The sequence below is a fragment of the Elephas maximus genome, chromosome 21 (assembly GCF_024166365.1).
Source record: "Elephas maximus indicus isolate mEleMax1 chromosome 21, mEleMax1 primary haplotype, whole genome shotgun sequence".
NCBI lineage: Eukaryota > Metazoa > Chordata > Mammalia > Proboscidea > Elephantidae > Elephas > Elephas maximus.
Window position 1 is genome coordinate 48,327,974 of NC_064839.1, and position 23,458 is coordinate 48,351,431.

Below are 23,458 nucleotides of genomic sequence, written 5' to 3' on the forward strand. Positions count from 1 at the left end.
TGAGGCAATTGAAAATGCCATGGCTTGGATCAGGCACACCTTAGTCCTCAAAGTGACATCTTTGCTTTTCAACACTTTAAAGAGGTCTTTTGCAGCAGATATGCCCAGTGTATGCCGTTTCCATGGGCATTGATTCTAGATCCAAGTAAAATGAAATCCTTAACAACTTCAATCTTTTCTCCACTTACCGTGATGTTGCTTATTGGTCCAGTTGTGAGGATTTTTGTTTTCTTTATGTTGAGATGTAATCCATACAGAAATCTATAGTCATTGATCTATATCAATGAACGCTTCAAGTCCTCTTCAATTTCAGCTAGCAAAGTTGTGTCATCTGCATAACAGGTTATTAATGAGTCTTTCTCCAATCCTGATGCCCTCTTCTTCTTCATATACTCCAGCATCCTGGATTATTTGCTCAACATACAAATTGAATAAGTGTGGTGAAAGGATACAACCCTGACACACACATTTTCTGATATTAAAACATGCAATATCATCTTGTTCTGTCCAAACAACTGCCCCTTGGTCTATGTATAGGTTCCTCATGAGCACAATTAAGTGTTCTGAAATTCCCATTCTTCACAATGTTATCCATAATCTGTTATTATCCATGAAGTTCAATGCCTTTGCATAGTCAATAAAACACAGGTAAACATCTTTTTGGTATTCTCTGCTTTCAGCAAAGACCCATCTGACATCAGCAATGATATCCCTTGCTCCACGTCCTCTTCTGAATCCAGCTTGAATTTCTGGCAGTTCCCTGTCAAAGTACTATTTGCAACTGTTTTTTAATTGTCTTCAGCAAATTTTACTTGCATGTGATATTAATATTTTCTTGCATGTGATAGTAATGATATTGTCCAATAATTTCTGCATTCTATTGGATCACCTTTCTCTGGAATAAGCATGTATTTGGATCTCTTCCAGTTGGTTGGCCAAATTTCTTAGCATAGTTGAAAGAGCACTTCCAGCATTGCATCCATTTGTTGAAACGTCTCAATTGGTATTCCATCGATTCCAGAATTTAGAGACCATCTCAGGAATAGATTGGACGCATTGAACACTAATGACCAAATACTAGATGACTTGTGGGATGACATCAAGGACATCGCACATGAAAAAAACAAAAGGTCATTAAAAAGACAAGAAAGAAAGAAAAGACCAAAAATAGATGTGAGAAGAGACTCAGAAGCTTGCTCTTGAACATAGGGTAGCTAAAGCGAATGGAAGAAGTGATGAACTGAAAGAGTTGGACAGAAGATTTCAAAGGATGGCTTGAGAAGACAAAGTAAAGTATTATAATGAGATGTGCAAAGACCTGGAGTTAGAAAACTAAAAGGGATGAACACGCTCAATATTTTTCAAACTGAAAGAATTGAAGAAAAAATTCAAGCCTCGAGTTGGACTATTGAAGGATTTATGGGCAAAGTATTGAAAGACACAGGAAGCATCAAAAGGAGATGGAAGGAATACACAGAATCACTGTACCAGAAAGAATTGGTCGATGTTCAGTTGTTTCAGAAGGTAACATATGATCAAGAACCAGAGTCACTGAAGGAAGAACTCCAAGCTGCACCGGAGGCTTTGGCAAAAAACAAGCCTGCAGGAATTGACAGAATACCTAAAATTGATACCCAACATTAACTGGGCACTCATTCAGGGCCAGGTCCAATATTAAAGAGGAAAATCATATCATACAAACAGGTACTCTATTTTTAGGGACAATTTTTTTGTTGTGCTGTCGAGTCTGTTCTGACTCATACGACCCTCTGAGACAGAGTAGAACTGCCCTATAGGGTTTTCTAGGCTGAAATCTTTACAGGAGGTGATTGCCAGGTCTTTTCTCCCACAGAGCTGCTGGGTGGGTTCAAATTGACAACCTTTCGGTAACCAGCCTAGCACTTAAGAACTGTGCCACCAGGATGCCTTAGAACAACTTTATTGGAGTATAATTAACATACAATAAATTCTACAAGTTTAAAGTATACAATTTGATACATTTTGACATGTGTATTAACACACGAAGCCATCACCACAATCAAGATAATGAGCATTTCTATCATCCCCCAAAGTTTCCTCGTTTGTCTTTGTAATCCCTCTCCACCAATCACCCCTTTCCCAGTCAACCACTGATCTGCTTTCTGTAACTATAGTTTGCACTTCCTAAAATTATATATAAAGGAGATTATACAGTATTTACTCTTTTTGTCTGGCCTTCTTCACTCCTTGTAGCGTGTACCATAGTTCATTCTTTTATATTGCTGAGTAGTATTCCATTGTAGGATCCCCAGTGGTGCGGTGATTAAGAGCTCTGCTGTTAACCAAAAGGCCGGCAGTTCGAATCCACCAGCTACTCATTGGAAACCCCGTGGAGCAGTTCTACTCTGTCGCATAAGGTTGCTGTGAGTCAGCACTGACTCCATGGCAACAGGTTTGGTTTTTTTGAGTTTTTAAAAATACCATTGTAAGGATATACCACAGTTTATTCATTTATTCACATGTTGATGGGCATTTGGGTTATTACATTTCTATGAACATTCAAGAACAAGTCTTTGTATGGGCATATGCTTTCATTTCTCTTCAGTAAATACGCATGAGTGGAATGACTGTGTTTCATGGTAGGAGTGTATTTAATATTTTAAGAAACTGCCAAACTCTTTTTCTAAACTAGTTGTACCATTTCACATTCCCACAAGCAGTATATAAGAATTTTAGTTTTTGTACATTCTCACTGACACTTAGTATGGTTAGTCTCTTTGATTTTAAACATTATAATAATTACACAGTTTTTTTAGTAGCACATCGTGGTTTTAATTTATATTTTCCTATTAATTATGTTGAACTTCTTTGTATGTGCTATTTGCCATCCATATATTTTTTATTATGTTGAACTTCTTTTTATGTGCTATTTGCCATTCATATATCATCCTTGGTGAAGTTTCTGTTTAAATTTTTGGACTTTTTTTTTTTTACATTTTTTTGTGCTTTAAGTGAAAGTTTACAAATCGGGTCAGTCTCTCACACAAAAACTTACATACTCCCAGTTGCTCTCCCCCTAATGAGACAGCCTGCTCCCTCCCTCCACTCTCTCTTTTCATGTCCATTTCGCCAGCTTCTATCCCCCTCTACCCTCTCATCTCCCCTCCAGGGAGGAGATGCCAACATAGTCTCAAGTGTCCACCTGATCCAAGAAGCTCACTCCTCACAAGCATCCCTCTCCAACATACTATCCAGTCCAATCTCTGTCTGAAGAGTTGGCTTTGGGAATGATTCCTGTCCTGGGCCAACAGAAGGTCTGGGGGCCAAGACCACTGGGGTCCTTCTAGTCTCAGTCAGACCATTAAGTCTGTTATTTTTACAAGAATTTGGGGTCTGCATCCCACTGCTCTCTTGCTCCCTCAGGGGTTCTCTGCTGTGTTCCCTGTCAAGGCTGTCATCAGTTGTAGCCAGGCACCATCTAGCTCTTCTGGTCTCAGGCTGATGTAGTCTCTGGTTTATATGGCCCTTCCTGTCTCTTGGGCTCGTAATTGCCTTGTGTCCTTGGTGTTCTTCATTTTCCTTTGATCCAGGTGGGTTGAGACCAATATATGCATCCTAGATGGCCTCTTCCTAGTGTTTAAGACCCCAGACGCCTTTCTCCAAGGTGCAATGCAGAATGTTTTCTTAATAGATTTTATTACGCCAATTGACTTAGATGTCCCCTGAAACCATGGTCCCCAAACCCCTGCCTCTGCTATGCTGGCCTTTGAAGCATTCAGTTTATTCTGGAAACATCTTTGCTTTTGGTTTAGTCCAGTTGTGCTGACCTCACCTGTATTGTGTGTTGTCTTTCCCATCACCTAAAGTAGTTCTTACCTACTATCTAATTAGTGAATACCCCTCTCTCACCTCCCCTGCCTCCCTCCTCTCTTAACCATTAAAGAATATTTTCTTCTCTGTTTAAACTATTCCTCGTTATAATAGTGGTCTTATACAATATTTGTCCTTATGCAACTGACTAATTTCACTCAGCATAATGCCTTCCAGGTTCCTCCATGTTATGAAATGTTTCACAGATTCATCACTTTTCTTTATCGATGCGTAGTATTCCATTGTGTGAATATGCCATAATTTATTTATCCATTCATCTGTTGATGGGCACCTTGGTTGCTTCCATCTTTTTGCTATTGTAAACAGTGCTGGAATGAACGTGGGTGTGCATATATCTGTTCTTGTAAAGGGTCTTATTTCTCTAGGATATATTCCAAGGAGTGGGATTGCTGGATAGTATGGTAGTTCTATTTCTAGCTTTTTAAGGAAGTGCCAAAACGATTTCCAAAGTGGTTGTACCATTTGACATTCCCACCAGCAGTGTGTAAGTGTTCCAGTCTCTCCACGGCCTCTCCAACATTTATTGTTCTGTGTTTTCTGGATCAATGCCAACGTTGTTGGAGTGAGATGAAATTTCATTGTAGTTTTGATTTGCATTTCTGTAATGGCTAATGATTGTGAGCATTTCCTCATGTATCTGTTAGCTACCTGAATGTCTTCTTTAGTGATGTGTCTGTTCATATCTTTTGCCCATGTTTTAATTGGGTTACTTGTCTTTTTGTAGTTGAGTTTTTGCAGTATCATGTAGATTTTAGAGATCAGGTGCTGATCAGAAATGTTATAGCCAAAAAGTTTTTCCCAGCCTGTAGGTAATCTTTTTATTCTTTTGACGAAGTCTTTGAATGAGCATAGGTGTTTGATTTTTGGGGGCTCCCAGTTTTCTTCTGCATTGTTAGTAATGTTTTGTGTACTGTTTATGCCATGTATTAGGGCTCCTAATGTTCCTCTATTTTTTTTCCATGCTCTTTATTGTTTTAGATTTTATATTTAGGTCTTTGATCCATTTTGAGCTCGTTTTTGTGCATGGAGTGAGGTATGGGTCTTGCTTCTTTTTTTGCAGATGGATATCCAGTTATGCCAGCACCATTTGTTAAAAAGACTGTCTTTTCCCCATTTAACTGTTTGGGGGCCTTTGTCAAATATCAGCTGCTCATATGTGGATGGATTTATGTCTGGATTCTCAATTCTGTTCCATTGGTCTATGTATCTGTTGTTGTACCAGTACCAAGCTGTTTTGACTACTGTGGAGGTATACTAGGTTCTAAAATCAGGTAAAGTAAGGCCTCCCACTTTGTTCTTCTTTTTCAGTAATGCTTTACTTATCCGGGGTCTCTTTCCCTTCCATATGAAGTTGGTGATTTGTTTCTCCATCTCATTAAAAATTGTCATTGGAATTTGGATCAGGATTGCATTAGATGTATAGATCGCTTTTGGTAGAACAGACATTTTCAGGATGTTAAGTCTTCCTATGCACGAGCAAGGTACATTTTTCCACTTATGTAGGTCTCTTTTGGTTCCTTGCAGAAGTGTTTTGTAGTTTTCTTTGTATAAGTCTTTTACATCTCTGGTAAGATTTATTCTTAAGTATTTTATCTTCTTGGGGGCTACTGTAAATGGCATTGACTTGGTGATTTCCTCTTCATTGTTCTTTTTGTTCTTGTAGAGGAATCCAACTGATTTTTGTATGTTTATCTTGTATTTTGATACTCTGCTTAACTTTTCTATTAGTTTCAGTGGTTTTCTTGAGGATTCCTCAGGGATTTCTGTGTATAAGATCATGTCATCTGCAAATAGAGATACTTTTACTTCTTCCTTGCCAATCTGGATGCCCTTTATTTCTTTATCTAGTCCAATTGCTCTGGCTAGGACCTCCAGCACAATGTTGAATAAGAGTGGAGATAAAGGGCATGCTTGTCTGGTTCCAGTTCTCAAGGGGAATGCTTTCAGGCTCTCTCCATTTAGGGTGATGTTGGCTGTTGGCTTTGTATAAATGCCCTTTATTATGTTGAGGAATTTTCCTTCTATTCCTATTTTGCTGAGAGTTTTTATCATGAATGGGTGTTGAACTTTGTCGAATGCCTTTTCTGCATCAATGGATATAATTATGTGATTCTTGTCTTTTGTTTTATTTATGTGGTGGATTACATTAATTGTTTTTCTAATGTTGAACCATCTCTGCATCCCCGGTATGAATCCCACTTGGTCATGGTGAATTATTTTTTTAATATGTTGTTGAATTCTACTGGCTAGAATTTTGTTGAGGATTTTTGCATCTAAGTACCTGAGGGATATAGGTCTATAATTTTCTGTTTTTGTGGTGTCTTTACCTGGTTTTGGTATCAGGGATATGGTGGCTTCATAGAATGATTGAGTAGTATTCCATCCTTTTCTATGCTCTGAAATAACTTTAGTAGTAGTGGCTATAACTCTTCTCTGAAAGTTTGGTAGAACTCTTCAGTGAAGCTGTCTGAGCCGAGGCTTTTTTTTGTTGTTGTTGGGTTTTTTTTTTTTATTATTACCTTTTCAATCTCTTCTTTTGTTATGGGTCTATTTAGTTATTCTGCCTCTGTTTGTGTTAGTTTAGGTAGGTAGTGTGTTTCTAGGAATTCATCCGTTTCTTTCAGGTTTTCAAATTTGTTAGAGTACAATTTTTCACAGTAATCTGATATGATTCTTTTAATTTCAGTTGGGTGTGTTTTTTGTGTTGTAATATCGCCCATCTCATTTCTTATTTGAGTTATTTGCTTCCTCTTCTGTTTTTCTTTTGTCAGCTTCGCCAATGGTTTATGAATTTTGTTGATTTTTTCAAAGAGCCAGCTTTTGGTGTTGTTAATTCTTTCAATTGTTTTTCTGTTTTCTATTTCACTTAGTTCTGCTCTAATTTTTTATAATTCGCTTTCTTCTGGTGCCTGAGGGTTTCTTTTGTTGCTCTCTTTCTATTTGTCCAAGTTGTAGGGATAATTGTTTGATTTTGGCCTTTTCTCCTTTTTTTTATGTGTGCATTTATTGATATAAATTGACCTCTGAGCACTGCTTTCTCTGTGTCCCAAATGTTGTGATAGGAAGTGTTTTCATTCTCATTGGATTCTCTGAATTTCTTTATTCCATCCTTAATGTGTTCTATAATCCAGTCTTTTTTGAGCAGGGTATTGTTCAGTTTCCAAGTGTTTGAGTTCTTTTCCCTGATTTTTCTGTTATTGATTTCCACTTTTATGGCCTTATGGTCAGAGAAGATGCTGTGTAATATCTGGATGTTTTGGATTCTGCTAAGGCTTGCTTTATGACCTAATATGTGGTCTATTCTAGAGAATGTTCCATGTGCACTAGAAAAGAAAGTATACTTGGTTGCTGAGGGTGGAGTGTTCTGTATATGTCTATGAGGTCAAGCTGGTTGATTGTGGCATTTAGATCTTCCGTGTCTTTATTGAGCTTCTTTCTGGATGTCCTGTCCTTCACCGAAAGTGATGTGTTAAAGTCTCCTCTTATTATTATGGAGCTGTCTATCTCACTTTTCAATGCTGATAGAGTTTGTTTTATGTATCTTGCATTCCTGTCATTGGGTGCATAAATATTTAATATGGGTATATCTTCTTGGTATATTGTCCCTTTAATCATTATATAGTGTCCTTCCTTATCCTTTCTGATGGTTTTAACTTTAAAGTCTATTTTGTCAGAAATTAATATTGCCACTCCTGCTCTTTTTCTGATTGTTGTTTGCTTGATATATTTTTTTTCATCCTTTGAGTTTTAGTTTGTTTGTGTCTCTAAGTCTAAGGTGTGTCTCTTGTAGGCAGCATATAGATGGATCCTGTTTTTTAATCCATTCTGCCACTCTCGGTCACATTATTGGTGCATTTAGTCCATTTATATTCAGTGTAATTATGGATAGGTATGAATTTAGTGCTTTCATTTTGATGTCTTTTTTTGTGTGTTGTTGACAGTTTCTTTTTCCCACTTAATTTTATGTGCTGAGTAGATTATCTTTACATATTGTCCTTTCCTTGTATTCGTTGTTGTTGATTTTGTTTCTGCTGAGTCTCTATTTTTTTCTTGTGTTTTATTTTGATCAGTAGGATAGTTTGTTTCCTTTGTGGTTACCTTATTATTTACCCCTATTTTTCTAAATTTGAACCTAACTTTTATTTCTTTGTTTTGCTGTATTTTCTTCTCTATATGGAAGATCTATGATTACATTTCTTAGTCGCTCTTTATTGTTTTGATGTTGTCTTCTTTTATGTAATAACATTGCTGTTACCTTGTTTTGAGCTTTTTTTTTTTTTTAATCTTGCTTTGTTTTTTTGAATTCCCTATCTGGGTTGACTTCTGGTTGCTCTGCCCAGTGTTCTAGTCTTGGGCTGATACCTGATATTATTGATTTTCTAATCAAAGAACTCCCTTTAGTATTTCATGTAGTTTTGGTTTGGTTTTTACGAATTCCCTAAACTTCTGTTTATCTGGAAATGTCCTAATTTCACCTTCATGTTTAAGAGACAGTTTTGCTGGATACATGATTCTTGGCTGGCAATTTTTTTTCCTTCAATTTCTTAAATAAGTCATCCCATTGCCTTGTTGCCTGCATGGTTTCTGCTGAGTAGTCTGAGCTTATTCTTATTGGCTCTCCTTTTCGTTTATCCCTAGCTGCTCTTAAAATTCTCTTTTTATCTGTGGTTTTGGCAGGTTTGATTATAATATGTCTTGGTGACTTTCTTTTAACATCTACCTTATGTGGCGTTCGATGAGCATCTTGGATAGATATATTCTCATCTTTCACGATATCAGGGAAGTTTTCTGCCAACAAATCTTCAGCAATTCTCTCTGTATTTTCTGTTACCCCTCCCTGTTCTGGTACTCCAGTCACTCCTAGGTTATTTTTCTTGACAGAGTCCCACACGATTCTTAAGGTTTCTTCATTTAAAAAATTTTTTTTGTCTGCTTTTCCTTCAAATATATTGCTGCCAAGTGCTTTATCTTCAAGTTCAGAAATTCTGGATCCTACTTGCTCAATTCTGCTCCTCTGACTTTCTGTGGAGTTGTCTACTTCTGTAACTTTATTGTTAATCTTCTGAATTTCTGATTGCTGTCTGTCTGTGGATTTTTCCATCTTATTAAATTTTTCATTATGTTCCTGAATAATCTAATTTCTTCAATTGCTTTATCTGTGTGTTCCTTGGCTTTTTCTGCATAATGCCTCCTTTCCTTCCTGATGTCTTGAAGGATTCTGTGTTTTAATCTTTTGTATTTTGCATCTGGCAATTCCAGGAATGCACTTTCATCTAGAAGATCCTTGGATCCTTTGTTTTGAGAGCCTGTTGAGGTGATCATGGTCTGTTTCTTTATGTGACTTGATATTGACTGTTGCCTCTGAGCCATCTGTAAGTTATTGTATTAGTTTATGCTTGCTTACTGTGTCGTAGCTGCTTGCTTTGTTTTGTTTTGGTATACCCCTATGGGTTGCTGGAGTGAGGTAGCTTGATTATTTTCACCTTTGGAGCTCTGGTGTCCTGTCCCCAGTTGGCTAGAGCTGTTATCAGGTATATCAGTTTAGGAGTCCATTCAGTTTTCTTGTATGAATTCAGCTCAGGTTTCCAGGTAGCTGATATCAAGTGTATGGTACAGGCTCTGTCCTACAGTCTTAGAGGGGCAGGCGTGATTGGCGTATATACTGGTGTCAGATTGCAGCAGGGGTTCACACTCTGAACAAGGCAGGGGGCTGAGAACCGACCCCCAAGTGTCTCTGAGGAAAACGCATCTCTGTTCCCTAGAGTGTGCTGGTAGGTGGGTTCTGCAGAGGGACCATGGGCACCCAAAGTTTTTGGTTGTAAGGACTAGGAGGTACCAGTTATCTCTGGACCCCTGTCTCAGGTGGCTGGGTGACCTGAGTGGAGCTACCAGTCCTTAGGTCCCTGTTGTGGGTAGTTGAGGACCTTGTTTAATAGGCAAAGCAATGTCAAATGTCAAACACCCACCTCTCTACCTCAGAGCTGAAATGTTGGAGTTTGCCAACAAGGGCCTATTCTCCCGAAATAGGCCCACACAGGTCCATGTAGAAGGGAAAGGTGCTTAAAGTCCATGGACCATTTATGCCTGGACAGGAGCCGCTTCTATCCTGAGCTCCCCTGGTTAGTGGAGCTGGCAAATTATCTTTTCCCCCAACTGCAAATTTTTTCCTTTCCTAAGGCCGGAAGGATGGCTCTAGGTGCTCAACAGTGCCTATCTCAGGCCCAAGGAATTCAGCTGCTGAATCCGGCTTGGGGGTGGGGGAGCGCGGTAAAATATACGCAAGTACTTAGGTTTTGCCGAGAGAGACGTTCTTCTCTGGTTATGGAGGTTTGAGTAGGCCGTGTGGCTGGCTGCTTCTCCCTGAGGAGATTGTGGCTGAATGCTAGTATCAGTCTGCCACCGCCACTCCGGTAATGGTGCCTGAGGGCTCCCCGTGAATCAGGTCTGCTAACTCCTGTCTGCTTCTAAACCGTCTCTTCCTCCCCCTGCCCCTTAGTTCATTTTCTAAGATTGCCTTTGTTGCTCAGCGCCCCTGGTTTGTCATAAATATACTTGTTTCACTTGTTTTTTCAGGTCTTTGTTGGAAAGAGGGCTCGCCGGAAATGTCTGTCTATTCCGCCATCTTGGCTCCCCATCTTTTTTTTAAATTGAGTTTTAAGAGTTATTTAAATATTCTGAATATTTAATCAGATATGTGATTTGCAAATATTTTTTTTCCCAGTCTGTGACTTGTCTTTTCATTCTCGTAGCAGTATCTTTTGAAGAGCAGAAGCTTTTAATTTTATGAAGTCCAATTTTTCAAATTTTTCTAGTAGGTCATTTTTGTGTGTGTGTTTTCACTAAGAAATATTTGTGTAACCCTTGGTCGCAAAGATTTTTCTCTTGTATTTTTCTCTAAAATCTTTAAGACTTTAGATTTTATGTTAAATCTATGATCCATTTTGAATTAAGTTTTATGTGTAATACTAAGTATATCATGCAATCATACACATATGCATGATACGTACATATATATGATATAGGCTGATATATATCTATATGAATGATTCATATGTGTACATATATATATGTTTATATCTATATATATACAAATGATTGTGTGATTGGTCCAGCACCATTTAAGGCTATTCTTTCTCAACTGAATCACCTTTGAATAGTTGTAAAAAAAATCAATTGGACATATATGTGTGGATCTATTTCTGGACTCTTTATTCTGTACATTGATACATTTGTCCACTATTTTGCTGATTTACAATGTCTTGATTACTATAGCTTTATAAGTCTTTGCAGTCAGGTAGTGTAAGTCCTTCAGTTCTTTTTATTCACAGCTATTTTGAATATTCTAGTTTTTTGTATTTCCAAGTAGATTTTAGAACTAGCTTGCCAAATTCTATAAAAAACATGCTCAGATTTTTATTGCAAGTAGGTAGAATCTATGGATAAATTTGAGAAGATTTGACATCTAAACAATACTGAGTCTTTTAATTCATGAACATGGTATATCATTCCATTTACTTAGGTTTTCTTAATATTTCTGAGCAATGTTTTATAGTTGTCAGTATACATGCCTTGAATATGTTTGGTCAGATTTATCTAAGTATTTCTTCATTTTCATGCTATTGTAATTTTTTTTAATTTTTATATATATATTTACTGTACTTTAAGTGAAAAATTACAGATCAAGTCATTCTATCATACAAAAACTTATGTACAACTTGCTATGTTCTAGCTACTCTCCCCCGATAAGACGGCACACTCTTCCTCTCCACCCTGTATTCCCTGTGTCCATTCAACCAGATCCTGTCCCCCTCTGGCTTCTCATCTTGCCTCCAGACAGGAGCTGCCCTCATAGTCTCAAGTGTCTACTTGAGCCAAGAAGCCCACTCCTCACAAGTGTCATTTTCTTGTCTTCTAGCCCAGTCTAATCCCTCACTGAAGAGTTGGCTTCAGGAATGGTTCCAGTCTTGGGCTAACAGAGGGTCTGGGGACCGTGACTTCCAGGGTCCCTCCAGTCTCATTCAGACCATCAAGTGTGGTCTTTTACAAGAATTTGAGATCCACACCCACTGTTCTCCTGCTCCATCAGGGATTCACTGTTGTGTTCCATTTTAGGGCAGTCATTAGTGGGTACCCAGACACCATTTAGTTCTTCTGGTCTCACCCTGGTGGTGTAGTGATTAAGAACTTGGCTGCTAACCAAAATGTTGGCAGTTCAAATCCTCCTGGCACTCCTTGGAAACGCTATGAGGCAGTTCTACTCTGCCCTATAGGGTAGCTATGAGTAGGAATCAACTCGATGGCTACGGGTTAATGGGTTCAGGTCTCAGTCTGATGTAGTCTCTAGTTTATGTGGCTCTTTCTGTCTTTTAAGGTCATCTTTACCTTATGTCTTGGTATTCTTCATTCTCCTTTTTTCCAGGTGAGTTGAGACCAATTGATGCATCTCAAATGGTTGCTTGCTAGTGTTGAAGACCCCAGACACCACTCACCAAAGTGGGATGTAGAATGTTTTCTTAATACATTTTGTTATGGCAGTCGACCTAGGTGTCCCCTGAAACCATGGTCCCCAGACCCCTGTCCCTGCTACTCTGATCTTCGAAGTGTTTGGTTGTATTCAGGAAATTTCTTTGCTTTTGGTTTAGTGCAGTTGTGCTGACTTCTCCTGTATCATGTGTTGTCTTTCCCTTCAAGTAAAATAGTTCTTGTCTACTATCTAATTAGTGAATACCCCTGTCCCACTTTCCCCACCCTCATAACCATCAAGGAATATTTTCTTCTGTTTAAACTTTTTCTCGAGTTCTTATAATAGTGGTCTCATACAATATTTGTCCTTTTGCAACTGACTGATTTCACTTAACATAATGCCTTTCCAGATTCCTCCGTGTTATGTTTCACAGATTCATTGATGTTCTTAATCATTGTGTAGTATTCCATTAGGTGATTATACCATAATATATCTATCCAGTATCTGTTGATGGGCACCTTGGTTGCTTCCATCTTTTTGCTTTTGTAAACAGTGCTGCAACGAACATGGGTGTGCATACCTCTGTTTGTGTGAAGGCTCTTATTTCTCTAGGATATATTCCAAGGAGTGGGATTGCTGGAATGTATGGTAGTTCTATTTCTAGATTTTTAAGGAAGCACCAAACCATTTCCAAAGTGGTTGTACCATTTGACATTCCCACCAGCAGTGTATAAGTGTTCCAGTCTCTCCACAACCTCTCCAACATTTATTGTTTTGTGTTTTTTGGATTAATGCCAGCCTTATTGGGGTGAAATGGTATCTCACTGTAGTTTTGATTTGCATTTCTGTAATGGCTAATGATCTCGAGCATTTCCTCATGTATCTGTTAGCTACCTGAATGTCTTCTTTGGTGAAGTGGCTGTTCATATCCTTTGCCCATTTTTTAATTGGGTTATTTGTCTTTTTGTTTTTGTTGTGAAGTTTTTGCAGTATGGGTTATTTGTCTTTTTGTCATGGAGTTTTTGCAGTATCATATAGATTTTAGAAATCAGATGTTGATCAGAATTGTTATAGCAAAAAACTTTTTCCCAGACCATAGGTAATATTTTGACTCTTTTGGTGAAGTCTTTGGACGAGCATAAGTGTTTGATTTTTAGGAGCTCCCAGTTATCTAGTTTCTCTTCTGGTGTTTGTGCATTATTAGTAATGTTTTGTATATTCTTTATGCAATGTATTAGGGCTCCTAGTGTCGTCCCTATTTTTTCTTCCATGATCTTTATTGTTTTAGACTTTGTATTTAGGTCTTCAATCCACTTTGAGTTAATTTTTGTACATGGTGTGAAGTATGGGTCTTGTTTCATTTTTTTGCAGATGGATATCCAGTTTTGCTAGTGCCAGTTGTTAAAGAGGCTGTCTTTTCTGCATTTAACAGACTTCAGGGCTTTGTGAAGTATCAACTTGTCATGTGTGGATGGATTTACGTCTGGATTTTCAATTCTGTTCCATTGGTGTATGTACCTGTTGTTGTACCAGTACCAGGCTGTTTTGACTACTGTGGCTGTATAATATGTTCTAAAATCAGGTAGTATGAGGCCTCCCACTTTGTTCTTCTTTTTCAGTAATGCTTTTTTTACTTATCTGGGGCCTCTGTCCTTTCCATATGAAGTTGGTGATTTGTTTCTCCATCTCCTCAAAAAATGTCATTGGTATTTGGATTGGGAATGCATTGTATCTATAGATCACTTTGGGTAGAACAGACATTTTTTTTTTACCACGTTAGGTCTTCCTATCCATGAGCAAAGTATGTTTTTCCACTTATGTAGGTCTCTTTTGGTTTCTTGCAATAGTGTCTTGTAGTTTTCTTTGTTTAGGCCTTCCACGTCTCTGGTTAGATTTATTCCTAGGTATTTTATCTTCTCGGGGGCTGTTGCAAATGGTATTGATTTGGTGATTTCCTCTTCTATCTTCTCTTTGTTGGTGTAGAGGAACCCAACTGATTTTTGTATGTTTATCTTGTATCCTGATACTCTGCTGAACTCTTCTATTAGTTTCAGTAGTTTTCTTGAGGATTCTTTAGGCCTTTTCTTCTTTTTTTATGTGTGCATTTATTGATCTAAATTGACCTTTAAACACTGCTTTCGCTGTGTCCCAAAGGTTGTGATAGGAAGTGTTTTCATTCTCATTGGATTCTCTGAATTTCGTTTTTCCATTCTTAATGTCTTCTATAATCCAGTCTTTTTTGAGCAGGATCTTGTTCAGTTTCCAAGTGTTTGATTTCTTTTCCCTGTTTTTCCTGTTATTGATTTCTACTTTTATGGCCTTATGGTCAGAGAAGATGCTTTGTAATATTTCAGTGTTTTGGATTTTTTTAAGGCTTGCTTTATGACCTAATATGTGGTCTATTCTAGAGAATGTTCCATGTGCACTAGAAAAGAAAGTATACTTGGTTGCTGTTGGGTGGAGTGTTCTGTGTATGTCTACGAGGTCAAGTTGGTTGATTGTGGCATTTAGATCTTCCGTGTCTTTATTGAGCTTCTTTCTGGATGTCCTGTCCTTCACCGAAAGTGGTATGTTGAAGTCTCCTACTATTATTGAGGAGCTGTCTATCTCACTTTTCAGTGCTAATAGAGTTTGTTTTATGTATCTTGCATTCCTGTCATTGGGTGCATAAATATTTAATATGGGTATATCTTCTTGGTGTATTGTCCCTTTAATCATTATATAGAGTCCTTCCTTATCCTTTGTTTTGGATTTAACTTTAGAGTCTATTTTGTCAGAAATTAATATTGCCACTCCTGCTCTTTTTTGATTGTTGTTTGCTTAATACATTTTTTTCCATCCTTTGAGTTTTAACTTATTTGTGTCTCTAAGTCTAAGGTGTGTCTCTTGTAGGCAGTATATACACGGATCATGTGTTTTAAACCATTCTGCCACTCTCTGTCTCTTTATTGGTGTATTTAGTCCATTTACATTCAGGGTAATTATGGATAGGTTTTTTTTATGAATTTTTTTTTTTATGAATTTAGTGCTATCATGTTGATGTCTTTTTTTGTGTGTTGTTGACAGTTTCTTTTTCCCACTTAATTTTATGTGCTGAGTAGATTATCTTTACATATTGTCTTTTCTTCATATTCGTTGTTGATTTTGTTTCTGCTGAATCTCTATTTTTTTCTTGTATTGTATTTTGATGAGCAGGATAGTTTGTCTCCTTTGTGGCTACCTTATTTTTACCCCTATTTTTCTAAATTTGAACATAACTTTTATTTCTTTGTATCGCCTTGTCTTTCTCTCCATATGAAAGATGTATGACTACATTTCTTAGTCCGTCTTTATTGTTTTAATGTTGTCTTCTTTTACATAAAAACACTGCTGTTACCTTGTATTGAGCATTTTTTTAAAATCTGGATTTATTTTTGTTTTCCCTATGTGTGTTGACATCTAATTGCTCTGCCCAGTGTTCTAGTCTTGGTTTGATACCTGATATTATTGATTTTCTAACCAAAGAACTCCCTTTAGTATTTCTTGTAGTTTTGGTTTGTTTTTACAAATTCCCTAAACTTCTGTTTCTCTGGAAACGTCCTAATTTCAACCCCATATTTGAGAGAGAGTTTTGCTGGATTATAATTCTTGGCTGGTAGCATTTTTCCTTCAGTTTTTTTGTATAAGTCGTCCATTGCCTTCTTGCCTGCATGGTTTCTGCCGAGTTGTCTGAGCTTATGCTTATTGACTCTCCTTTGTAGGTGGCTTTTCTTTTATCCCTAGCTGCTTTTAAAATTCTCTCTTTATCTTTGGTTTTGGTAAGTTTGATTATAATTTGTCTTGGTGACTTTCTTTTAAAATCTCCTTATGTGGAGTTCAATGAGAATCTTGGATAGATATCTTCTTATCTTTCATGATATCAGGGAATTTTTCTGCTAACGAATCTTCGACAAGTCTCTCCGTATTTTCTGTTATCCCTCCCTGTTCTGGAACTCCAATCACTCATAGGTTATTTCTCTTGATAGAGTCCCATATGATTCTTAAGGTTTCTTCATTTTTTTAAATCCTTTTATCTGATTTTTTCTTCAAACATATTGGTGCCAAGTGCTGTATCTTCAAGTTCGCAAGTTCTGCCTTTCACTTGTTCAGTTCTACTCCTCTGAGTTTCTACTGAGTTGTCTATTTCGGTAATTTTATTGTTAATCTTCTGAATTTCTGATTGCTGTCTGTCTATGGATTTTTCCAGCTTATTAAGTTTTTCATTATGTTCTTAAATAAGCTTTTTAATTTCTTCAACTGCTTTATCTGTGTATTCCTTGGCTTGTCCTGCATATTGCCTGATTTCTTTCCTGATGTCGTGAAGGGTTCTGTATATTAATTTTTTGTATTCTGCCTCTGGTAATTCCAGGAATGCACTTTCATCTTGAAGATCCCTTGATTCTTTGTTTTGAGAGCCTGTTGAGGTGATCATGGTCTGTTTCTTTATGTGACTTGATATTGACTGTTGTCTCCGAGCCATCTACAAGTTATTGTATTAGTTTATTTTATGTTTGCTTACCGTATCATAGCTTCTTGCTTTGTTTTGTTTTGATATGCCCATATGGGTTTCTTGAGTGAGGTACCTTGATTATTTTCTGCTTTTGAGCTCTGACTTCCTCTCCTCAGATAGCTAGGGCTGTTATTAGGTGTATAAGTCTAGAAGCCCTTTCACTTTTCTTGTATGAATTCAGCTCAGGTGCGCAGGTAGCTGATCATCATGTATATGGTACAGGCTCTGTCCTACAGTCTTAAAGTGGCAGGGGTGATTGGTGTAGGTACCGGTATTTGAGTTCAGCAGGGGCCACACTCTGAACAATGCAGGAAGCTGAGAATCATCCCCCATGTGTCTCTGAGGAAAGCATGTCCCTGTTCCCTAGAGTGTACCAGTGGGTGGGTTCTGCAGACGGGACATGGGCACCCATTGTTTTTGGTTGCAAGGACTGGGAGGTACCACTTATCCTTGGACCCCTGTCATGGATAGCTGGGTGACCTGAGTGAAGCCACCAGTCCTTAGGCCCCTGATGTGGGTAGGTGAGGACCCTGTTTAGTAGGCAAAGCAATGTCAAACATCAAACACCCACCTCTCCACTGCACAGCTGAAATGGTTGGACTCTGCCAACAAGGGCCTATTCTCCTGAAATAGGCCCACACAGGTCTATGTAGGGTAAAGATACTCAAAGCGCAGGGACCGTTTATGCCTGGACAGGAGCTGCTTCTGTCCTGGGCTCCACTGGATGGCAGAGCTAGCAAATTATCTTCTCCCCTAGCTGTGAATTTCTTCCTTCTCCAGGGCCTGGAGGATGGCTGTAGGTGCTCAACAGGGCCTACCTCAGGCCCAGGGAAATGAACAGCCACTGAAGCCAGCTTGGAAGTGGTGGATGCAGTAAAATATACGCAAATACTTAGCTTTTGCCAAAAGAGCCATTTTTGTCTGGTTCTGGAGGTGTGAGTAGGCTGTGTGACTGGCTGCTTCTCCCTGAGGAAACTGCAGCAGATCGCTATCAACCCCCTGCAGCTGCACCCAGAAATGGTGCCTGAGTGCTCCCGGTGATTCAGGTACTGCAACCCCTCTCCACTTCTAAATTGTCTCTTCCTCCCCCAACCCCTCAGTTTGTTTTCTAACCTTGCCTTTGATGTTCAGGGCTCCTAACTTTTCATAAATATACTCATTTCACTTGTTTTTTTGGGTCTTTGTTGTAAGAGGGCTCCCTGGAGGCTTCTGTCTATTCTGCCATCTTGGACCAACCTCTAGTACCCAACTTCTTGAGAGCCATTGTTACATATACTTGGTGTTTTGTTTTGTTTCATTTTCAGGGGGAGGATAATTTTGCTCCACATTTCTCTATCTTGGCCAGAAGCAAAAATCAAACCAGGACACTTTTGAGTAAATAGGAACTCTACTAATAATTACACTTGACAACTGGCACAAACTAAGAATGGCTGGAATATATGGTTACTCTTTACACCAAGGGAGTAATTAGTCTTCAAAATTAGTCTATGAAGTAAGTACTATTATTATTAAAGTCTTATTTCACACATGAGATAAATGAGGGAGGTAGAAGTTAACAGGCAGGTTAGGAATGGTGGAGCAGAAATTTAAACCCAGGAACTGAGTCCAGGCTTATTGGCACCCCTCGTGTACACGGCCTCCCCACCCTCCCCAACAGACATCTTAATTGGTTTAGGATTAGTTGGTGGTGTCTACCAGCCCCAGCATCCAGCAGGCCCTTCATCAACTCTGGGAGTTGGGGGGCTTCTGCTGGCCAGTTCCTTCTTGTCCCCTTCTCTATTGATCTCATGAATGTTCTGGGCTCCCTTCTTTCCCCATCTCCTCTACCCTCTGTTGTCTGCCCATTCTCCTGCCTGTTTCACTTAAGACTGAGACTCAGCCTGGAGTCTCCTTGCTCCTCTTCTCTCATCTCCAAATAAGCAATCCCTGATTGAACCATGGTTGAATGTGCTGTGTCCACTGGGTCTTGGGTCTTCCCCTGTTGTGCCAGTCTCTGAACCCACTGCCCTCCACCCCGCGCCCCCACCCCCCACGCCAGCCAGCTCTGCCTCGCTCACCCTCTCTGCCAGTCTTTCTGTTGCCCTCCCACCCCAGCATGCATCATGTATATTATGACACCAATTGTATGTCATATATAGTCTTGCCACCTATAGCAAGGCCCAGAGTGATGAGTCCACCTTGGTGTTGAATGGGCTGATAAAACCAAACTTCTCGTCTGCATTCATTCCTGTCTTTCCTGTCAGTCTACCATGGGTATGGAAAAGGCCATACCAAGCAAGCAGATTCAAAGCGGCATGATGAAATACATGCTTAAGTTCTTTTCCTCCTAGTTCCCCCTCCCTTCCTGCTATCATGCAGCCTCCCCCACTTCCACTCCTGCCCATCACCCTCTTTGGAGGCCACCCATGGGGGTCTCTTCTTTGTTCCCCTATCTCTACTAAAGGCAGGGATATGCCTTTGTTCCCTTATCTTGCCTTGTTCAGGAATGTTATCTGCGTGGAGGCCTAGTTTATTTCATCACCTCTTTTACCTCCCCAGGACCTTCTTTCCACTGCTTTCTTACCAAGGTCAACTCTAGCCATCTCTCTCAGGAATTCACTCCTTATCTATGTAGCAAGAATGCATTTTTTTCTACAACAATATGGAGCAAATAATGTCACATTCTTTTACTTCTTTAAATTAAGTTTAGGAAATTCAATCTCCCTGCTTGCTGTAGTTTCCCCCACTCTGAACCCTTCCCATAGGGTCCTGCAAAGCCCAGGGTGTCCCATGCAGTGCAATATTTTCAGGGAAGGGTCTGTTTGTTTTTGACCTATGCAGGTTACCACTTGCAGGCTCATTGTCTCACCCCTGACATTCACATGAAAGAAAAAATCCTGAGCTTCTGTATAGGCTGGGGCATGGCACTGTGGTTCTTCAGGCAAAATCTCTATCTGTTCAATTACCACACAGCCATTGACAACCACAAGGCATGGACCAGGGCTTTGTGGAAACCCAAACGATCCCATCTTTGTCATCATCTTGGAGAAATATCCACCTCCTCTCTGGTCAAGTTGCTTGTAAAAGTCCAAGCAGGCTATCACACTGCCTCCATTAGTTGACTTTCCCAAGAAACGGTTAACATTCTCTAAAGCCATTCCTATAATGTCAGTGAGACGATGCTTTGCAAAAAAATTTAGGAAGACAATTATCTTCTATCTAGAAAATTTTCTTTTGGCTCTGGCACACAAAAACACACCTAAGACAAAGCTGTGCAAAGGTCTGGCTACTGTTCTGAGCTTGGCAGGGGAAAACTAACCTGCAGAGAGAGAAGAAAACATAAATTCATATCTTAATACTCTGGTTCCTGTCACTTCTTAACTATGTGATGTTGGCAAGTCTTAGTTCCTTTATCTATAAACTGGGGATCGTAAAAATATCTGCTTTCATATTTCTTAGGGTTGCTTTGAAGGTTAAATGCGTCACTATAGATAAAAATGCTTAGAACGGTGCTATGCAAGTATTGGGGATTGCTATTATCCGTTAATTATGCTGCTTATGACATTTTCTCTGTGCTGTCGGTTTTATACAGTGCAGTCACATCTTACATGTGGCAGTTCCAAAGTCAGCACTTAAGGCAAGTATCTTGTACAGACAAAATCACCTCCAAATTCCACTGGAGACTAACCATCATATTTCTTGATAAGTCCAACACAGCCAGTCTTTCTGTCAGCATTAAATCTGATTGTGTTGTCTTGGGTTGAGCTCCAGGTGAAGGAGTTGCTTGCAGATTTATGCCTCTCTTTCATAATCACTCTGGAGCAAGCATTCATTTAGTGAAAAACTGCACAATCATCTACCCTGTTTAATGCCCCTGCCCCCTTTGTTGAGTGCATATAGCTGAATTCAGGTAAGTTAAGCATGCGTAAACTCTAACTCCAGGTTCACTAAATTCCATCCCTTCCTAAGCAAATTGAAGTCGCTTTCTTTTTCTGGGGGCCTTCAAGATACTTCTGGCCAGACAGACCGTGGAAGGAAATGGAGCTCACATGGGGAAATCGTCTCGCTCCCCTCCTAAGAAATGATAGTGCCTAAGCAGCCTCATTGACACTTCGCCTCTCCCTTGTCACAATCCTTAGTTAATATTATGAGTGGTTTATACTGGGCATCGAGGGGTATGAATTAGGCTTCTATGGATGCTCTTCATCCCTGATAGAGGCCATACAAGGATTATGCAAGTGTAGGTGGTTGTTGAGCATCACCTGTGGTTTCTGCTGATATGAAGATAGAATCTTCTAAAGGAGCAGATGTAGACAAATAGCCACATCTGGCTGCATAGATGAAAGCCTGGTGGTGTAGTGGTTAAGAGTTCAGATGCTAACCAAAAGGTCAGCAGTTTGAATCCACCAGACTCTCCTTGGAAACCCTATGGAGCAGTTCAACTCTGTCCTCTAGGGTTGCTATGAGTCGAAATTGATGATGACATGGTTTTTTTTTAGTTGCATAGAGGAAAAATAAAAGCTGAGTAAACAATGACACTGGAATAGGTTCATGAAGATTTTTATCTTCTCCTTCCTCTGTCACTAATCAACTGACTCGTCTTAGGTGAGTTCCTTCTGCTCTCTGGGGCTTAGTTTTCTCATCTGTAAGATGAGGGAGTTGCATGTGATGCTTTTTCAGATTCTTCTCAGTGGTACCAATCTATATTTTGTGGTTTCACTCAATCGGTGGAAACCCTTCCCTCGAACCTTCCCATTAAAGGAACGGCTTTGGAGAATGGGCCAGAGAATGTTAATCGTTTCTTGGGAAAGCCAACTAATGGAGGGAGTGTGGTAACTTCTACTTCCTTTGGGGAACCACTCCTGCTCTAGTCTTTATTCGTGCCATTGGGTGGTGTTGATTCCATCATCTCAGCTCCAAGACATCATTCCATACCCCTTGCCGCCCTAATTGGTTTAGGCATGTGACCAATGATGATCCAACAAGAGACTCTCCTGGGACTTCTGGTGGAGCTATTGGAAAAGAGGAGCTCTTTTTCCTTGAGCATTGGTAAACTGGTAAGGATATGAGCCTAGAATTGGTGGTAGCCATCTTTAACATAACATAGGTAGGGTGTACAGGAAAACAAGGCTTACGGAGACATATATAAACACAGAGAGACAGACAGAAAGACAGAAATAGAAAGGTTATTTTGCTGACATTGTTGAGCCTTTGGATCATGGCCTTTCCCCCTGAAATTTACACTTACAGCAGCCATTAAATACCTTTTTTGCTTAAACTGGTTTGAGTTAGGATTCTGTTACTTGCAACTGAATGATTCCTGACTAATACAGGTGATGTTTCCGTTGCAAAATTGGACGGAAGAATTTACATGCCTCCGCATGGCCTGGACTGAGGCTTGGAAATGAGAGGAGGTGGTGTGATTTCAGGCAGCAGATGGTAGTGTGGAACAGGGAGACCTTGGAACGTGTCAGGCACTATGCTACACTTTTCATGTATCTTTTCCCCTTTGGTCCTCTAACCCTATGTTGAAGGTGTTGTTTTTCATTATCTTCATTTTCAGAGGAGAAAACTAGTAAATAGACAAAGGATATATGTGAGGTCAAGCAATAGGTGGCAGAGCTGAGGCTTAAAGCCAGGCCGACTCCAGGGCTTGAGCTCTTGCCTGTGTAGCTGAAGTCTTATGAGTGATTTTTCTTTCCTGGTTTCCTGCCTAGATTGCCACATAACTGGGGTGGAATTGCAGTTTGAATCAAGGTCTGCTAGACTCCAGTGCATAATTAACTGAGATGGGGGAAAAGAGTAGACAGGAAATCTCTAAGTGGACTACTGATGTGGTTAAAATAGAAGCAGAGAAGGTAATTACTCCCCACTCCACATGCTCCAGCCGACACACCCAGATATTTATATTTAAATATTCTAAAAACCAGGAAGGAAAAGATTACCCAAAGAAAAGTAATTTTTTTAAACAGACACAATTTTTTGCAGCTATGACAGAATTGTGATCCATATATACAGTTTTAAACTGTTAAATAATTTAGCAATAAATTTTGAAATGAGAATATATTACATATAGCCACATCAACATTTTATGAAACATATTACGATTTATTAGTTATCAGTTCAATGTGTTTCAGTATCTCTGTTTGTGGTAGTCAAATATATCATTTTAATATTTCCTTTCACATGCAATTATACATGAGCTCATAAGATGCTGAGACTGCCTCTAAGAAATTCTATTATTTCTTTCTTTTCCTTTTGTTTTTCTTTTTTCTTCTTTGATTCATACACTGTACATTTATTTTTATCTACTCTCCTCCATTTGACTTTAAAGGAAAGACCCATGAAGGGAGGGACATATATTTTACATTAACTGTTGTACCTTCATGGTGCATGGCACACAGTAGGTGCTCAATAAAGTCTGTTAAGTGAATGCATTATGTAATAATTCAGTTTATCTCAAGTTATAAACAATGCCAGATAGTGTGTAAGTAATTGTGAAACTAAACTTATTAATTAAAGTTAAGATATGTCTTAGTTACCTAGTGTTTCCGTAATAGAAATACCACAAGTGAGTGTCTTTAAGAACAGAATTTTTTTTCCTCACAGTTCAGGAG